Below are 18878 nucleotides of genomic sequence, written 5' to 3'. Positions count from 1 at the left end.
GTTGAGATTTTCAATGTGAGCTATCAAAGCATTTGTTTCTTTTAAGATGAGAAATCTCAATATTCAAATACGCATTGAGGTTTCCTTTTTCAAATTACATAAAAAATCCTCATTAAAACGACATAAAATAAGGATTCAGACCAAATATTTATGTATTATTGTAACCAACAAGACAAATTGAGTCATATATATGGATTTAATTTTGATATCAGAATGATCCAGGTATCAAAATGTAGCTTTTAAAGCTAAGAATCTGAAAATGTAATGAGGTCATTTTGACCAAATTTGACTTTATCCTCATTTCGATATGATGGGTCACATATTTCTCAACACGTTTAGTTTTCTCTGTTTTTTAATGATGTCACAGTACCTGAGCAGAACCACCAAATGAGGTCTGGACTTACCAACGACAATGTGGTGGTCTTCATTCTCTGGTTCTGGATCAGACTCTGGCTCCAACATGTAAGACTGGATGGACAAGTCTTCCCTTGTCTTTTAATTAATTTGTAGGTAAAATGTTTCTGTGCTGCTTTATAGTCGTAAACCCCTCTATCAAACTGGAATGGACCGCTCTGGAAACTGGAGGGGGGGCAGGTGTGAAGCTTCTGGTTTTGGATTTAAAGAGACAGCATCAAAATGAGTTGATTTGAAGATCAGAAAAAGGGGTGAAAAAGGGGCTTGTGGAGTTACAACAAGGACAAAGAAAATATAGAGACAATAGCGATCTCCGCTCGTGATGTTATGCATATCATTATCGGCCGCTCTCTCAAATGATTATACAATCGGAGTGGATTACACATGAATTCAATGATAATAAAACAGAAAAGGACATTCTTAGAGTGAAGTTTGACACATCTGAATCAGGAAATTCAGGTTCAGGTCTTGCGTCAGCTGAGGTCTTCGACAGACTTGAAAGTGAGCTGGATTGTTAAAAAGGTTGTGACTTATATTGCTTGCTGCATCCATCGTGTCTGTGTGCGTTTATCGTTAGAGCCACTGCTTCTGCATCATTAGAAAAATGAATGGTGATATTTAAAATTTGTGTAATTTATAATATTATCAGAACTTCTGAGCAGCTCATCATCGCAAAGATCTGGAACTGTTTTTTTTTTTTTATCTGAGCACACTTCTGTTCAGGTCTCAAATTTTAAATCCTTCAGTGACCCTGCTTTCTGAACTTTTTAGCAAACCACGAGTCTCTTGAGATGACGTAAAATGCTTTGCTAGTCTAAAACCAATATTGGTGTAATGGATTTGCAAGGAAATTAGGATTTTGCTTCAAGCCCTCAGGCCACTTTGGCAAACTGTTCCCAGGGAAAGGTGATCTGACGGTGACCTTAAAACATTTGCTTTAATGAAGACACTTCTTGCCTTAAAACAGAGCCTCCTCCACCAGTAAAACTCACATTTCGTCTCCAAATATAACTCAGATCTGCGTAACGCTGCTCAGATTGTTACAGCTTTTTATTATTACACTGGCCGCATTTGAAGTCACGGGTGGTTATATTTCCTTTCTGCTTCCAAAACCACACTCAGCAGAGGGGCTGCTACTTGTCCACGAGTTACGGTGTCTGTTTTTGCAGTGGAGAAAAAAACACCGGGCTGCCGTGATCTCTCACTCTGCTCTCCACATCAATCCCTGGTGTGGACCGCTGGTGTCGTTTTCTCGCCATATGACTCTTATTAGCTCGATATGAAAACCCAGATTGTGTTTTTTTTTTAAAGCCACAGCTGAGAACTTTTTTCCTCGCAGCCGTTGCTCGGCTCCTGGACTACAAAAAGATACTCATTTGCTGTGGGTTCACTGAATGTAAACTGTGGGGTAACGCGGTTCGTTTGAACTCTTGATAAAGAAAGCGGGGGACACCTGGGTTTCATTTTGTCAAATTGCAACCGTGAATGAAAATTTTGGGCCCTTTTACCTCCAGGTCAGAATTACAATCCCATTAGAGCGCACGCTCGGTGATGGAATTACATCATGTGCTTGCAGTGAAACCAATGGACTGCAGCTCGACTTGCGTTTTGCTGCCGAGGCGCCGCTGGGAGGGAAGATTCTGGATAAGGTGTCCTTGCTTTGTCAACACTTTGGTGAAATCAAAGCGTTCTCTTCCTTTCCTGTGTGAAAACGCCCTAATGTTTTCAATTTCCTGCTGAGTGGTGGACTTTTGACTCTTTTTCACAACAGGTTTTACACTTTAAGCAGAAAAAAAAACTCTCTCATGTAGGAGGTCTCAGGCAGTATGTTGAAACATGCGGGGCTGTTGACATAAATCAATTTTAACTCCCTGAGTTGACATCATGTTGCTTTAAAACTGATGTTTTCTCATTCAGGATAAAACTAAGTGGGGGGTACAAACACTTGAGCTGTGCTTTTATTCTCGCAGATGTGTTGCAGATTTTCAGTTTGTGTGACTGTTGGCCCATTTTTTTTCTTTGATTTTTTTAATCGTTCATTTACTTCTGTTTCGGTAGGGTTTTAAATAAAAACATTTAAAAAGCAACTTCTTCGAAACACACACAATAACCTTGCAGTAAACAGAAAACCCAAAGGAAGACTGCACTGGCTGAGATAATGAACAGAATGAAACTCAGGTGTGGACAATCAGTCAACTGAGACATGGAAGGAAACACAACTAATTGAAACATAAACAAGAAAAGACTTTACCCAGAATGAAGCTAAGTGACTACAATTCAAAACAGTGACAGTACAGAAACAAAGACAGAGAAGAGTTGAAAAAAAAGTTCCAACAATAATAAAAAAGAGTAACCTGAACAAAGCATTACAAATTAACTAATTGCCTTTCATTTTATTTGTGATTTGAATTTTTTTTGTTGAGTGTATATTATTTGTTGTATGTTTTAATTAAATGAATAAAAAATTAAAAATAAAAATAAAATTAGAACACAAACCTATCATAGTTCTATGTTTTATTAAGAAAGTTAAAGCATCCAAAATGCACGTTAGATGAGGTTGTAATAATAATAAACTTTATTTATATGGCGCCTTTCAACAATGCCTTACATCGACCAAAGTGCTTCACCCCACCCAAAATTCTTGTAGCAAATTAGATACCTTTATTGGTATTGACTGGCAGACCATGAAGCTCTGCTGGGCTGGTGGATTTTCAAAAGTTCTGAAATGCAGGGCGGTGCAAGGTCATTCAAAGCTTTAAAAACGAACAACAGCTTGACCTGTTTCCTAAACCGAACCAGGAGCCAGTGCAAAGAAGAAAGGATAGTAGTGATGTTCATATTTACGTCTGTTATTTAGTAAGTGAGCGGCAGAGTTTTGTACAAGATGCAAACGAGAGATAGACGGATTAATTTCGACATTACAACAATCAAGCCTAGAGCTCATAAAGGCATGGATGGCCTTTGTGATGTGACGTTCACAAAACGATCCAAATCTTTAGAACGGCTCTTTACAACGAACGATAGAAGCTGAGTCGTGGGCAGTAACGAGCCGTTTGTAGTTTTATTTATTTTATTCCTCAAGTAATCTTTATTTTTCCATCCTTAAATTGCTTTGCTTTTTCACAGAAAACAGACAGAGCGGTGGAGTACGGAAGCTCCCCGGGAAAGGGAGAGGGGAGGTTTCTGCTTGACAAAACACATGGTTCCACTCACGTGACGTGGTGACATCATCACGTCACCATACGTGATGACGTACGGTATTTCCGTACGTGATGACGTAACTCGTTCAAAATCGAACGGCTCTTTTGAACGGCTCTATGAAACATAATGGCTCCCCAAGATCCAGTTCCCTTCAAAAGAGCCATTTATCTCATCACTAGATGGCCTTCTCCAGATCACTGTGGCTTTTCGCCTTTACTTTAGAAAGCAGAGCTGAAAGAAGCTTGTTTTCACAACAGAATCAGTCTGTTTATTGAGCTTTAAGTTGCAACCAAGCAACTTAAAGATTTTTTACCACCTGGTTGAAGTGTGGGAGCGAAGGACCTACTTGGAGAAATGTTAGATGAGCTTTTGGAAGCCTCAAACAAAATCCATTTTGTCGTTTATTTAGGTGGAGAAAATTTTGAGACATGCTTAATGTCATTTAAGCATCTGACAGTTGATTTTAAACTAAGTAAGAAATCAGCAGATAGATTTGCAGATCATCTGCGTGTAGATGAAAAGACAAATTATGGTTGCAATAATAGGTCCTGACGGCAGCATGTAAAGTGAAACCAGAAGAGGCCCCAGAATGGATCCCTGTGGTACGCCAGAGGGATCGAAGAATAGGAGGAAAGATCACCTATTATGACAGAGAAGGTTTTGTCTGTTAAATAGGACTTAAACCACTCAAGCACAACTCCCTGAAGGTTGATACACTGGACACTGATATCCCCAGGCAAGATTCAAAGCCACCATCTTGGTAGGGGCTATGTGTATAATCCTGTACTGTTAACACATGGAAAAGATTTTCATTACATGGTTATTTATGATATTATTTTTTTATTTTTTAACACTTATTTGTAATTTATTATAACTGTTTATTTGCAAGTGAACTTCTTGTATGATTTTACAGTTCTTTGTCAGCTGTGGTGGTTTAGGTGGGAATGTTTGCTCATCAGGGATAATAAATATGAAATAAATTGCCTCTACAGTTATTATGTTCTACGCATTGTTGATCTTCAATAAAAAAGACTATTTAAAAAGTACCTGATTTCCAGCAGGAAGTGTCTCAGGCTGCACCAGAAGTGCTACAGCTAGCTGCTACTGTGGCTGTTACCATTTGTGCTTGTAGAAAACAATGTTGTTTTATCAATAATCAAACATTGTAAAACTGATAGAGGTGTCATTAAACTGCATTGGGAATCATTTAGAAATTGTTAGTATACATTCTGGTCTTGGGCCTATTTGAACTAGCAGATTTTGTCAACCAGGTCCAAATTAAACTGTTTTGCCAAATTTAAGAAGTCTAAGAAATACCTTGCCTGTTGTGGATACAACAGGTAAAATATAAAATATAACATCTACAGAACCTCTAATTTACAAATTAACATTTAAAGTGTTATGAATACAATCTGACTTGTCTGGATTAAACTTTTACCTTCATAACAAACTAAATAGATTTGATATGTGTCATTCTGTGATGTTCTGGTACACACACACACACAAACAAAAAAAAAACTAACACAACCTCATCTTCTTGTGGTTTTGTCTCAATCTAAACCTCATGATTATTAGCAGCAGATTCTACCCTCTTCAGATTTTGTGCAAAGCATCTTCGGCACACTTCAAGCTTCACGCCGTGCGGCTTCAGGGACGAAGCTGACCGTTTTGAAGCTGCCCGTATATTGGTAGCATATGGAGCCGAGCCAGGCACGGCTGTCAACCTAACCGACGGACAATTTGCCGGGAAGACGTTTCGGGATGAAAATGATGGATGACTTTCTTTTTCCCGACTGACGCTTCACGTGAGACAGTTCTTCGAAGCCAAACCGTGGGACAGAATCAAAACATTTCTCTAGTGGTTAATGACTTTCAAGAGAACGCAGCCCTTCGCTTTGTTTGTAGGTGTTTCTTGACTGATGTCGGAGGAAAATATGCTGTGTTTATGTCAGACAGAGCAGATAAAGATGAATGAGGCGGGGGGGAAAGAGGCAGCGAAAGCAGCTAGACGATGCTGAAAGGTGACCCTGTGTGTGTGGTCCTCCTGTATCAGATGCCCCCAAACAGAAGCGTGTAGACCATGTTGATATTCAGAAGCCTTGAATATTTGTTTAAAGCGAGTAATTGACACTTGCCACCAGAAATACCTCCCCCAGGTTAGCAGAGTGTGAGAACAAGGAGAGTTTACTGTTGGAAACATGCTGCTCCTTTTCGAGTGTTCCGTAAAACACCAGACAACACATTTTTATCGCTTTTATGACTCTTACTGCTGATTACTGACATTTTCAACAAATAATTAGTTTAAAATGACAGCTCACTGGAATCAGGTTTCTAGAAAATGGAACCTGATTTAATGTGATGGGAACTAAGAGTTATGCACAACCTCACCGTATTGTGTGAACATGTGCATAACTTCCTCCCTTATCAGCATAAAATTATTTCAGTATAAAATCAGGTGATGTGTCTTACTTTGAGGAATGCTGGACTTATTTTTTTTATCTTTCTCTTCTATCAAACACAGGAATTTTGTTCTCCATATGACTGAGGGTTTGTTGATCACTGCTCCATTTAAAAATAAAAATAAAAACCAACATGAAATTGGTTCAAGATTCATTTCTTTCTCGGCCTGTTTGACACCTTAAAACAAAACGAGACTATGTGGGGCGCCAAGTGTAAAAATAAAACATTAAAAAAATGTCTTAGATGCATTTTTATTTTTTAGCAATTAATTTCATATAATTTTATTATTTAGCTCATTTTCTGAGTGTAAAATAGTTTTAAAAATTAATTTTATATCATTTTATTGTTTAGCTCACTGCTAATCTTGTACATTTTGTCCATTTTTACCAAATCCATCCATTATCTTCCGCTTTATCCGAAGTCTGGTCACTTTTTTACTAAATGTTCAATCTAAATGTTAAACCCTAAATCTAAATGTGTAAATGTAAGTGTAAAAGTTAAAACTTAAATGTTTACATTTAGGTCGTATTCATACCTGACTGAGTTTGATTGGGGACCAAAATTGTAAGATTTGTTTACATTTTCAGCTGGTGAGGTTTGAATTCACACTGCGCTTTGCCAAACTGAACCCTGGAAATAACCTGTTCTCTTCCACGCCTGTGGTGGCGCTGCACCAAGAACCACCGAAGGAATCAACACGAAATCTCAGAAGAAGACTCCGACTAGAGTTCACTTTTTTTTTTATCTGAGTCAGAGTTCGATTACACGTTCACACCTCCCCAAACAAACCACACTTTCCAGGCAAATGAACGAGTTCGATTAAAGCACCCTCAAGAATTTTGGAATGGAACGCAGCCATTTCTGCGCAGCAACTTTTTTTCTGTTTCTTTCTTTCTGTCACAAAGTTGTTGTGAACATCTGCAACACATCTCAGGAGCTGTATTTTGAAATCTGCACTGGAGCTCTCAAAGAAAAATAAGAATTATTGGAAAAATTGATATAAACTTGCCAATTTTGCTTTCAAAATGTCTATATTCAGAAGACTCAATCATAACGGGTGGCTGTCAAGGTAGGTACAAAGTGAACCAAGTGGGGTGATGGGCAACTAAATAATGTACACAACCAAGAATGCAGTTTTGCACTAAAAACAGAGCTTTATTTTAAAAAACCGGCTGTTGAAAACTTAACCAACACGGCCACTTGGTTGCAAAACAATTGAAAAAGGGAAAAGCTGACCATTTTCCTAGTCAACTAGTCCAGCAGTTGCTTTTGTCCAGGGCAGGATTCCTCCACAGATGTTATCTTTGCCAGCATGACGCAGTCACCGAAAAGAGAAGGAGGTCCAAACGTTGTTATGATTGCCAGCATTTACACCACCTGCATCTCCGCTCGTGTGAAAAACGGCGCTTGAATATCATTTCATTCCTCGTCTTTCATCCGCCCACATTCATGTGTCAGAACAAAGTGTGGGTCCTTAATCCTTAAACGAACACCGTCTCCTTGAGCTTCACGAGGCGCGGCATTCCAGCCACAGGACCGTGAACATCTGGACGACTGCAACACAGCTTGTTTTATGTAGCCCTGCATTGTTGAGCGTGCGTGTTTTGAAAGGCCCGATTTCTCTTCGCACCTGCGAAGAATGACGGTCTCGAAGCGAACTGAGCGGAAACACAAACAGAAGCCTCGCCAGGTGTCAGCAAATTGCTTAAACTCCATCTGTAATGTGTTTTAAGCTTTTTTTGTGTGTGGTTTTAAACTGATAAGCTGTTTAATTCAGCAGCAAATGTTTTGCGTTACAAAGCAGGAGAATAAAATGAACATATTTCATTGAAACACAACTTATTGTTAATGTTGTGGTTTGGATTTTATTCTAAAATTCCTTCTGTTCTGTTTTGTCATGTTTTCTTCCTGTTTTACTTTGTAGGGGTTTGTTTTCCTGCCTTTGCTTGCAATCAGCACACCTGTTTTTGCTCTCGAGTCTTTGCACGTCCTATTTCATAACACAGCAAAACTAAATACAAATCTCTAAATAACAATTATCCTCGCTAATGTAGTGCTTTTAAACCTCCAGAAGCTTTTTATACAGTGTGTCGGAGGACAATCCCATGAAATGAAATTTTGACCTTTTGACCTTAAAGTATAAAGTCAAAGGTCAATAATTTTGTTGCATTTAATGTGTGACAGATTTAATGCCATAACTCAGAGGCAACATTTCAAAGACAATTGCAGTAAACATGACATTTAGTGGTTTGAAATGATCATTTTTAAAGTTTGGAGTTCTGTCACATCTCATTTGGGGTCTTTGAAGGCAGCTGGATCTGACTGAGATCCCATCTTGGCTATAATTAGTTACTTGGGTGGCACGCCTTTAATTCTGGGTCCCAAGCTTTAAAAAAGTAAATGATCCACACTTGTATAGAAACTCTTTGACCTCTCCAGGTTGAAACGTCATCGTTGTAGAGGAACAATGCAGAATTTTCAACACAGAAAGTTCTGAACAAGATAAAAACACACCTGCAAAACAACACACTCACCTAACATGCACACACACCTGTATTTAAATCCATACAAATGTGCCGAGGACAGCTGGAGTGCAGCAAAAGCTATCTTTATGATATAAGAAAAAATTAAAGATGGAAAAATAAAAACAGCGTATTTCATAAACCTAAATAGTCATATTTTACTGGAATTTTTTTAAAAATCATTGTAATCATTTCCACACCCCCAGCTGTCCCTTTCTCATAATTAGTATATCAATTGTTAATTCTTAGTGTCAAAACAAAAGAGTGTCAAGGGAAACTGGTTAGTTTTAATGTGAAGAGGATGGAAAGCAGAGTAAGTGCTAATCTGCAAAGGAAACTAGGAAATAATCAGAGAATCAAGGCAGGTGAACCAAAAGGGTTTTGAGCAGGCAACCTATAAATTTGGGTCAGTTTCACAGGTTCAGTAGAGGAGGAAGCCAGGATCCTGGGTGCCAAGAACTGGGTGAGTTTAGAGAGCGAACAGGCAGGTGGTGCAGGCCGGCTGAGCTCATACCTCCCTGCAAACTAAGCCAACAGGAAGTACCAGGAATCATGAAGCGGAAAAGTACAGAGGAGCTTCTCTGAGGAAACACAGGTAAACAAAATGTTAGACCTTTAAAAAACTAAAGAAGACAGGTGTGGGCCAGACCTGGTGTCGAGTTAGCTCTGATGGCTGACTGCTGGCAAGGCAAGTGGTTCGTCAGCTGGATGTGGACCAGGTCTGGCAATGACGGGACTGTTTTTAAGATGTCATGCTACAACTGGCCCATTTGTGGTTTAGTTTATGCCACAACTGGCCCATTTGTAGTTTAGTTCATGCCACAACTGGCCCATTTGTAGTTTAGTTTATGTGGCACAAATCTGTCAGTGCCACAACTGGCCCATTTTTAGTTTAGTTTATGCCACAACTGGCCCATTTGTAGTTTAGTTTATGTGGCGCAAATCTGTCAGTGCCACAACTGGTCCATTTGTGGTTTAGTTTATGTGGCACAAATCTGTCAATGTCACAACTGGTCCATTTGTGGTTTAGTTTATGTGGCACAAATCTGTCAATGTCACAACTGGCCCATTTGTAGTTTAGTTTATGTGGCACAAATCTGTCAGTGCCACAACTGGCCCATTTGTAGTTTAGTTTATGCCACAACTGGTCCATTTGTGGTTTAGTTTATGTGGCACAAATCTGTCAGTGCCACAATCGGCTCATTTGTGGTCTGGTTTATGTGGTGCTGGACCATGCATGGACCACCTCTGGCAAACCAGATTTGGGCCACCAAAGGGCCATCCTTTTTTTATGGTATCTGGGTCGAGTGTGGGCCAGAACTGGGACACTGGGCCAGACAAATTTTGCTCTGTGGGAAGAAACTTCAACAGTCCAGTCAAAAGTCTTCTTATTTTCATCCTGTCCTACAAATTGCACGGTCTCAAACATGAACACGGCCTGTTAGCTTCTGTTTCTAGATTCTTTCAGGATTAGGTCGATGAGATCTAGTTTTATTTTCATTTTGAGGTTTTGAATGAGCTGATTTGTTTCATCCTGATACTTTCTGCAATGTAAAAAAAACATGTTCTTTTGTTTCATCTGCCCCACAGTCACATTTCCCCCGGTGAAGTCGTATTGCAGCTCAGACTTAAATATATTGGCCTGCAGTCAGTCAGCATTGCAGTCAGATGTCAACACTCACCCTGTAAATATGGTGATCAGTCAAAGAAAAAAAAGAAGCAGAAGTAAAAACAAGAAACCTGACACTTTTAGGTTTTCAGGTAGGAAGAACCATGGACCACACCAAATGTTTCAGACTTTGAAAATAATTTGGGAACTTTGTTGTTCCCTGAGGGTCCCACTACAGACACGTTGACTTTTCTTTCTACAACAGTCTTTATAGAAGTTTAAATCTTTTTACAGCACGTTCCACCTGGATGATCAATGGCACATAAAACGTAAATATTGGCCGTCAGGGTGGTGACGTTTTTGTTTTTACTTCTGACTTTCTGGTGCACAGTGATCCCAAAGCGAACGCTTCTATAAAAAAAAAAAAAATTTAAACGAGAGCGGCAGTTTGAACGTGTGGTTTCAGACAAACCGCGGCATGTCTGCAGTAAAAACGATAATGGAGAGAACAGAAGTACATGATCCGTCTCTCCCATTATCAATCTGTCATCCACCTCTCTCATTGTCCTCCAGTCTAACCAGTTCGCCATGCAGTCATTTTCCCCTCACGTGAATTATCACTTTACTATGCGGTATCTTGTGGGCTTCAGAGAGAGCAAAGTGTTGCAACTTCATGGAAAATGTCTACGGTGGCCAGCTGAGAAAAGAGTTAGTGAGAGCTGAAACAGAGAGACAGTTTTATTGCTGATCAGGGAAGACTTGCCTGTTTTGTGACATTTTAAGAACCATGTTTCCTAATCTTATAACCCCTCTTTTACAATAGTTAGCCGTTTCCCAGAGTGTAGCATAAAAGCTGTAAAGTTCTACAGTTTGTTCGTGAAATGCAGCAGGATCTGTGAGGCGTGGTCTGCTGATAATCATGCAGTATCAGCAGCAGTGATGCAATCCTCTGAAATCAGAGTTCTTCGAGTTGATTTTTACTTTAAAACAGGCGGATGCTGCGCTTACTGATGTAATGTTAATGAAAATATATTTAGCTTGCTCCTTCAGCCAAGTCTGACTCTTCGCTTGGGCCAATGTTTTTCTTTTTTTCTTTTTTTGTTACTTCTCAAGTTTGCAGCCAACGCAATGTGATGTACCAATGTGATGCCAGTTAGTTTTTAAAGCAGGCTTTTTAATTCCTGCTATTTTCATAAAAAATGGACTATCAAAGTAAAAGAAAAAAGGTTTACTTATCTTGTCCATGTGGGGGTATCCATAACCCTACACCCCCTGCAGGAAAAAAAAACTTTCTTTTATGAATGAGTTTTGATGAGGTATTTATTTTTTATTTTTTAATCTTAGTACTCCCAAACTGATGCCAAAATTTTCCGGAAATAAAACAATGCTTTGATCAAATTTCCTTCTAAATATTTATTAATTGTTTTTATTTTTTGGCATTCTGGGTCACCTAAACTTTAAAGTTAAAGGAGGTCTTTGCTAAAGGTTCAAAATTATCTTTGAACATGGAAAGTAAAAAAAAAAAAAAATAAAAAAATAAACGTACAGTACGTACAACGTACATCAAAAATTAAAAATGAAGGAATAAAAAAGAGAAATAAAACCCCAAACCTGCTTGTTATGATCTTTCTTGTAGATATAGTGTAGATTCTACAATGTGTTATTTTACTTTAATCCCAAGATTAATCTATTTCACAAATTTAGTTTTACAGCAAACTAACCTGTTGTTGGATATTTATTAAAAATCATTACTTTTTTTTATTAGTTAGAAAAGTGGTGTGTTGTAAAGTGAAAGCTCATATTAGGAAGAAGTTAACAAAAACCATTACCACTTTTGTTCTGATGGAGGTTGAAGCTTTTTTTTCCATTCATGAAATAACGGAGTTAAAACCATTTATAAGCTGAAAGAAGCATTTCTCTTTTAAAAAAAATGTCTTTAACTTCAGAGCCAGTTTGTAATATTTCTTGGCGTTTGATGGTTGACCTGCTGGTTAAATTGTTCATTAAAAAAAAACACTGAAGCATCAGCTTTGAGTGCATTTCCTCCTGAGCTGGCAAAGTCAGAGCCCCACATAACAACATTATGTCATTAAATATAAAAAAAAACGATAACAGATGTTGTAACGTCGCCCACCCCCCACCAACAACTAAACGCTGAGATGTGACACGTGGGCAAAATGTTTAACCTTTTTAAGAAACTTAACAGTAAAAAAGTTAGAGGTTCTCCTACCTTTTTTTTTTTTGGCTTAGAACAAATGATTTTAATATGAGGGGATTCTTCTGTAGAAATTACCACAAATACTCACAGATTGGTGTCTTTGGAAAGAACCGTTCCTCTCTGATTCAAACTTGTTGGGCAGCAGCCCTGAGTTCTTATCACATTTTAAAAGTCTAAAACGAAAACTTAGCCAGAAGTGGAGATCATTGCTGTCGGGGGAACCCTGAACCCCAAAGTTTCTGCTTCCAATCACCAACAGTGATGAATGAACAGAGCTCGTCTGACCGATCTGACGTAACGAGGAGAGACGGGTAGAAATTATCAAGGCAGATGAGAGCACTGAATGCTGCTTGAGCAAAAACAACAGAAATCTTGTCTGGAAATGAAGGAAGCAGTGAGATTAAAGAGAATAAAATCCAAAATACTTCAGGCTTCTGTCACTGTTGACTAAATTCAGTTAGATTTGCAAATCTTAAAAAGGCATTCCTCATAACAAACTAAGATATTATGTTTAAATTCATGACGTTTTTAAAGAAATACCTACTGAAACCATTAAAAAAAGCCTTTTTAATGTTTGTGTTGGTAAACACTTACAGACTTGAAACAAGCTACAGCCTTATTGCTCAAACCTTTTAAATCAGGACTAATCAACTGGTGGCCCGCTGGCCACATCCAGCCCATGAGTGACTACAATCTGGCACACCAAGGAGTTCTTAAACATTTATGAGTTTAAGAACTTTTTGGCCTTGAAGGAGCACCACCAAAATCAGTATAAAAAAAGGTAATTTGTTTATTTTTAATTAATTATTTTTTATTTAATATAAAAGAATTTATTTAAGTTGATTAAAAATCCCTTGATGTAACTCCCTTGTGCAATTTAATTGACCAGCCCTATTTTAAATTATGTTTTGCTCACAAACGTGTTTGATATTGTGAGATTTTGTAATGTCTGTTAGCCTTTGGAGTACGTGCAGTAATTGACTCAGCTGTTTGAATCTGAAAACTAAAAGTTTATATCAAGCTTTAATGCAGGAATGAAAAGTTTTATTTTACAAATTGGTCAAAATATAGGATAAATGACCTTAAAGATGCTTGCAACCAAGTAAATGTAAACATTCATTTGTTGTTTGCATTTCTGTTTATTTGCATGCTGACAGCATGTTGTAACTTATAAAGAATTTACTCATTTGAAGGTATCAGGATCCATCAAAAACAATTAAAGATAAAAAAATATTTAAAAACACATGTGATCTTTTAGTCTTCTACCTCACTAAATAAAACTGGCATACACTCAAAAAAAAAACTGATGTAGTGGATTTCATTTAAAAATTGTCACCTGGTTCCACTCAACTGAACTGAGTAAAGGCAAGACATTTACTTTACTTTACATATCCTTAAAGTATTTAAAAATTAAATTCATTATATTGCTTTTTTATTGTATTCTTGACAAAAGCTTCAACAATCATTATCCTCTTGTTTTATTTATCAGTATTAAGTTTTTGTTTTGAAATTAAAATGATAAAAGAAGCGTTTTGGTCACTGAGAGGGGAACCACCAACTGGACTCCAGCATAAGTTTGTTATTTTTGTTGTGTAAACCAACAGAACCACAGCTCGGTTTGCTTTGTTTACAGCCACAGTTAAACCGGTTTAATTGGGAAAAGGCAAGAAATTTAGACATGATATTTTAATGTTTACAGATCATTTTTCAGTTACATATGCAAATAAACTTTCCAAATAAAAAAAATTAATAAATAAATTGGAGAAACATTTCATTTCCAAGCACTGTCACACAACATTCTGCTAAACTCTTTGTGAAAACATTTTATTTTTTAAAGCACATTAAGCCTTCAGTGTTGGTGCTTATAATCTGAGGTTTAGATTTAGAGTCAGGGTTACAAACTGAATGGGAAATGAATGGGAGTCAATGAAAGGTCCTAATAAGGATAGAAACACAAACCTGTCAGTGTGTGCAAGTCTTGATATGGTTGTGAGGACCTAATGTGACAGACCACATCTTGTCTGATCCACACAAGTGGAAAAACACTCCCTGAAGTGCCCCTGTCCTGTCACTCATCTGTCCTTTGCTCAAGAGCAGTGTTGTTGGGTGCAGTTCCATGTTCAAACACTAGTGGCGCTAATGAGTCAAATAGGAAAGACCAGCATGAATCAAGCTCACAGAAGACGTCTTCTCTTTTTCAGAATATTTGAGCAATCTTGCAGAAAAAGTCTTTCACCTGACAAATAATGGCTGTTTTTACTCACATGCTGTGTGCTTGAGAGTGTTTTATCTATTAACAGTAAAAATGCATGTTAAAGGGCTCGACACACGGGCAGCGACAAACTACAGCGATTGACGGCTATCATCGCAGCCAGGGTGAAACCCAACACACGGGACGCGATAGCGATCGCAGCGTTGCGAATCCCGCTCTCAGGTCGCTTGTCTTCACAAAATTTGATTGGTTCTTGACTCGAACGGCGGGTGTGCATTACGGACATGTAAACTAAACAAATCTTGCGATGCTGATGATATTGAAAAACAAACGCACATCAAGATACAGTTTTATGAGGAAAAACTTACCATAAACTTCACCCTGGTGCCAATAAATTCCCACAAAGCTTTTTAGTAATCCCTTGGTGAAAGTGTTAGCTAACGGCAGTGTGTAGCATACTCTCCTCTCATTGGTCAGCCAATGAAACCCTCGCTGATTGGTTGTACGCTAAGCGACAGCGACAAAAGTTGAACATTTTTCAACTTTCATATGTCACGTCACAAGCTCGCGTGTGCACGTCTGTACGAGCGCGAAATTTCACGTGCACTATTTTCGCCGGTCGCTTAGCTGGAGGAGGGCAAGCGATTGTCGCCTCACCGCACAGGCTCCATAGGAAATGAATGGAGAGCGAGCGAAATCGCCTCCCGTGTGTCGAGCCCTTAAATCAGTAAGAGAATTTACTGCAAGTTTTTTTTATTATTATATTACATGACAAGTGTTTGAACATGTGTTACTGGTTAAATGTAGACACCTTGCCAAAACTGAGGATTTGCGTGCAAGGATGATAAAAAATACTTGGCCTCTCTATGACTATTGTGGTCCCTTGATGGCCTCTCAGAAAATCTTTGATCTGGCCACTGATTTGGATCTTGATTTGTTTCACGGAGCCATTAAGTGACATCATCACATCATGTGGGCGGTATTTAATCAAACAGATGCCCCTCCCCCTTTCCCCCCAGCTGCTGTGCTCTGCCCCTCTTTTCCATGAAAATGTGAAGGAGGAGCGATTTTCTATGTTGGGGATTTTTTAAAAATATAATACGGTAGTAAAAAAAAAAATAGGAACGACTCTTTACTGTCCACAACTCAGTTCCTATTTTTCATTGTAAGGAGACGGTCAAAAGATTCGGATCGCAAACACGTTTTTAGTCTGGGATGCAGTGTTAAGCTGTCAAACACACAAAACTCTACTTGTGTGTGTTTCTTTTTATTTTGTCTTGAAGGAAACAGACTTTCTTGTAATCTGAAAGTGTAATTTGGATTTCTAATCTTCTCAAGGGATGAACCAGTGCTGTGTCCAAACGTAACAAATAACTATTTTGTTTTTTACAAAAAAAGTTCTCATTTCTGGAATCAACAAAACCAAAGGTAACACAGTTGGACCACTAAAACAGTACTTTAGCACCTAGGACATTCTCAAAGTGCAACCTCTTGAAGGGGTTTGAGGCCCTTTTTACTGCACATTACAACACACACACATACACACATTCACACACACTGTGCAAGGCAAACCGCAGCCAGCCGCCTCTGGAGCTCTGCCAGTTCAAAGAGTCATGAGGTCTCGTGCAGATTAATGAGGAGGTACAAACCAAACACTTTTCTCATTGATTTTTGAGAACGAGCAGCGGGGGTTTGCTTCTGCAAGTTACTTGGCAACGCAGGCTGAAAATATCCTGTTACTAGAAGAGTAATTACAGCACTATTAGAGATGTACACTTTTTGCTTTTTTTATTTTTACTTTCCATCTTTTGTTGGAATATTTTTTGCCTTGACATTGCGTAACCTCACGGATAAAAGTCCAACTGTGCAGTTTCCTGTGTCCACAAGCAACTGATGATTCTGTCATATTTTCAACAGCTGAACAGTCAAGTTATCGTTCAGCTAAAATCCTCCTTTCCTCACAAAAAATGTAGTGTTTAAGCTTTTTTCTTTTTCAAAAACATTTCAGACAAACCTGCTGGTATGCACACTGGAAGAAGAAAAAACCTGACGCTGCTTTTTTTAAAAAAAAAATCTTGCTAAAAGAATTAGAAAGATGGGAGATCCTTCCACTGACCCTCGGTGGAAGGAAGGAATATCCTACCAAGATTTATATTTGTGTTTCAGTTACTTCCAATAGTCATCCCTAATTCATTTTTAAAGAGGTAGATAAAAGAATATTAAAATATATATGGCAAAATAAAAAGGCAAGAATTAAATTCAAAGTAATACAATCTGCAAAAAACAATGGAGGACTAAATTTACCTAATTTAAGGAACTATTACTGGGCTGCCCATCTTAGAGCCATAGCCCTATTGATAACAAAGGATACAGAAACTTATTGGTAGAGATGGAACAGAGGTGTTGTCTGAACATGTCATTATTACTATTTATAATAAAAAAAAGATTTGGAAAAGGCTTAAGATTCAAAATTATTGGATTAAACAATTAATCAATATGTGGTCAAGAATAAAAAGAAATGTAACCTCCTGACTCTATATCAAAAGCTGTAAAAATAGCTTAGAATCCTGATTTTATCCCAGCTGGACATAGGATTTGAAAAATAGACAAACGGTATTTGTATTTAAAGCACAGGTCCTTAAAGGATCAACAATGAAATCACTTGAACAAATTCAAGGGGAATTTAAACAACAACAACAAAAAAGATTTTTCTATAAATATTTGCAACTCAGGCATTATCTTCTGAATCACGATGATTGGCAAAAGATTTCATAAGACATGCCAAAGATAGAAGAAGTATTAATGCTAATAACAAAAGGAGAACTACAAAAAGGCCTGATTTAAAAATAATATACAAAAGCCTACAATATGAATCTAACGCTGATAATACAGAAATTAAGGAGAAATGGGAATTAGAGGCTAACATAATGATAACAGATGAGGATTGGGAAGAAACATTCAGTTATGGACATAAATTAACAAACACCCCGACATGGAGGAAGTTTGACTGGAAAGTAAAGATGCAGTACTTCAACACGCCAATCATCCCATCAAAATATAATAAGACAACTCGGTTATGTTGGAGAAATTGTGCTAAGATGGGGAACTTTACTCATATATTTTGGGATTGCCCAAAAGTGGTCGAGTTTTGGAAAGAGACACAAATAGAGATAAAAAGTATTTAAGGCATTCAATTACATTTGAATCCGTATATCTTAGGAATAATTCCCCTAGATAACCTGTACAAAAACAATGCATATTTGATTAGAATTCTGCTTCTGATTGTGAAGAAATGTATCACAGCTGCTTGGCTAAAACCACAATCCCCAAACGTCTAAACTACAATTTAAGGTAGAGAAGTTTGAATCTAAGTGCAGACCAATAAATTTCATCCTGAAATCCTGACACCTCTATTTATGTGTTGGTATATTATACACTCTGGACTTTTGTAATTATTAATAATTTTTTTATGTTTTGCTTACTTGTTCTTTGTTTATAACGGGAATTGTACAACTGAAGGAAGTGTAGTTCTGTTTGTTTCTTCCTCCGGTGACAGCGTCCAGACAACTTGTAACAGAATAAATAACATGTATGATCAGTGGAGTTCAATTATCTTTAATGATGGATGTATAAACAAGAAAAATTGTGAAATGGGATAAAATTGGATTTATATACATGTCTGTACAAGATTGCTAGTGGAAAATAAAAAGTAAAAAAATTAACTTGCATGGTTTCTTTTCCAAGATAACATTACGCTCATGTAACGTTTTGCCTGAAAAGCAGACACTTTGATGTCATTTTGTTTTTATGAAATTTACTGACTTTTAGTGAGAAGTGTTGCTACAAAATAAAAGCAGAGAGCAGCACTTCCTGATTGAGAAACTCCAAAACAAAAGCATGAATCGAGCCATGGCTAAGAACAAAGGAAAGAAAACTGAACAGATATATTAGGTTGGATTACAGAGACCTTTATTTTCATTGTACAGAGCACAATGAAATTACAGTTCAGAACACCCATTCAGAAGAAGACAACACATAACAAACATGGGAGAACAGGTGCTCTGAGTCATGCAGCCACAGACCCTGGAGAGAGCAAGGATCATCTTCATGAAGACATCATGAGGAAGCGCAACCCTTAACAGAAAAACTAAAAACCACACAAGGGAAGATGAGGGGGGAAAAAAACAAAAAATCATATTGTATCAACAATGTGACACACTACGGTGTTTATATATATATATA

Source organism: Austrofundulus limnaeus, unplaced genomic scaffold (genome assembly GCF_001266775.1).
Source record: "Austrofundulus limnaeus strain Quisiro unplaced genomic scaffold, Austrofundulus_limnaeus-1.0 Scaffold222, whole genome shotgun sequence".
Classification (NCBI taxonomy): Eukaryota; Metazoa; Chordata; class Actinopteri; order Cyprinodontiformes; family Rivulidae; genus Austrofundulus; species Austrofundulus limnaeus.
Note: the sequence above shows the minus strand (reverse complement) of the source record.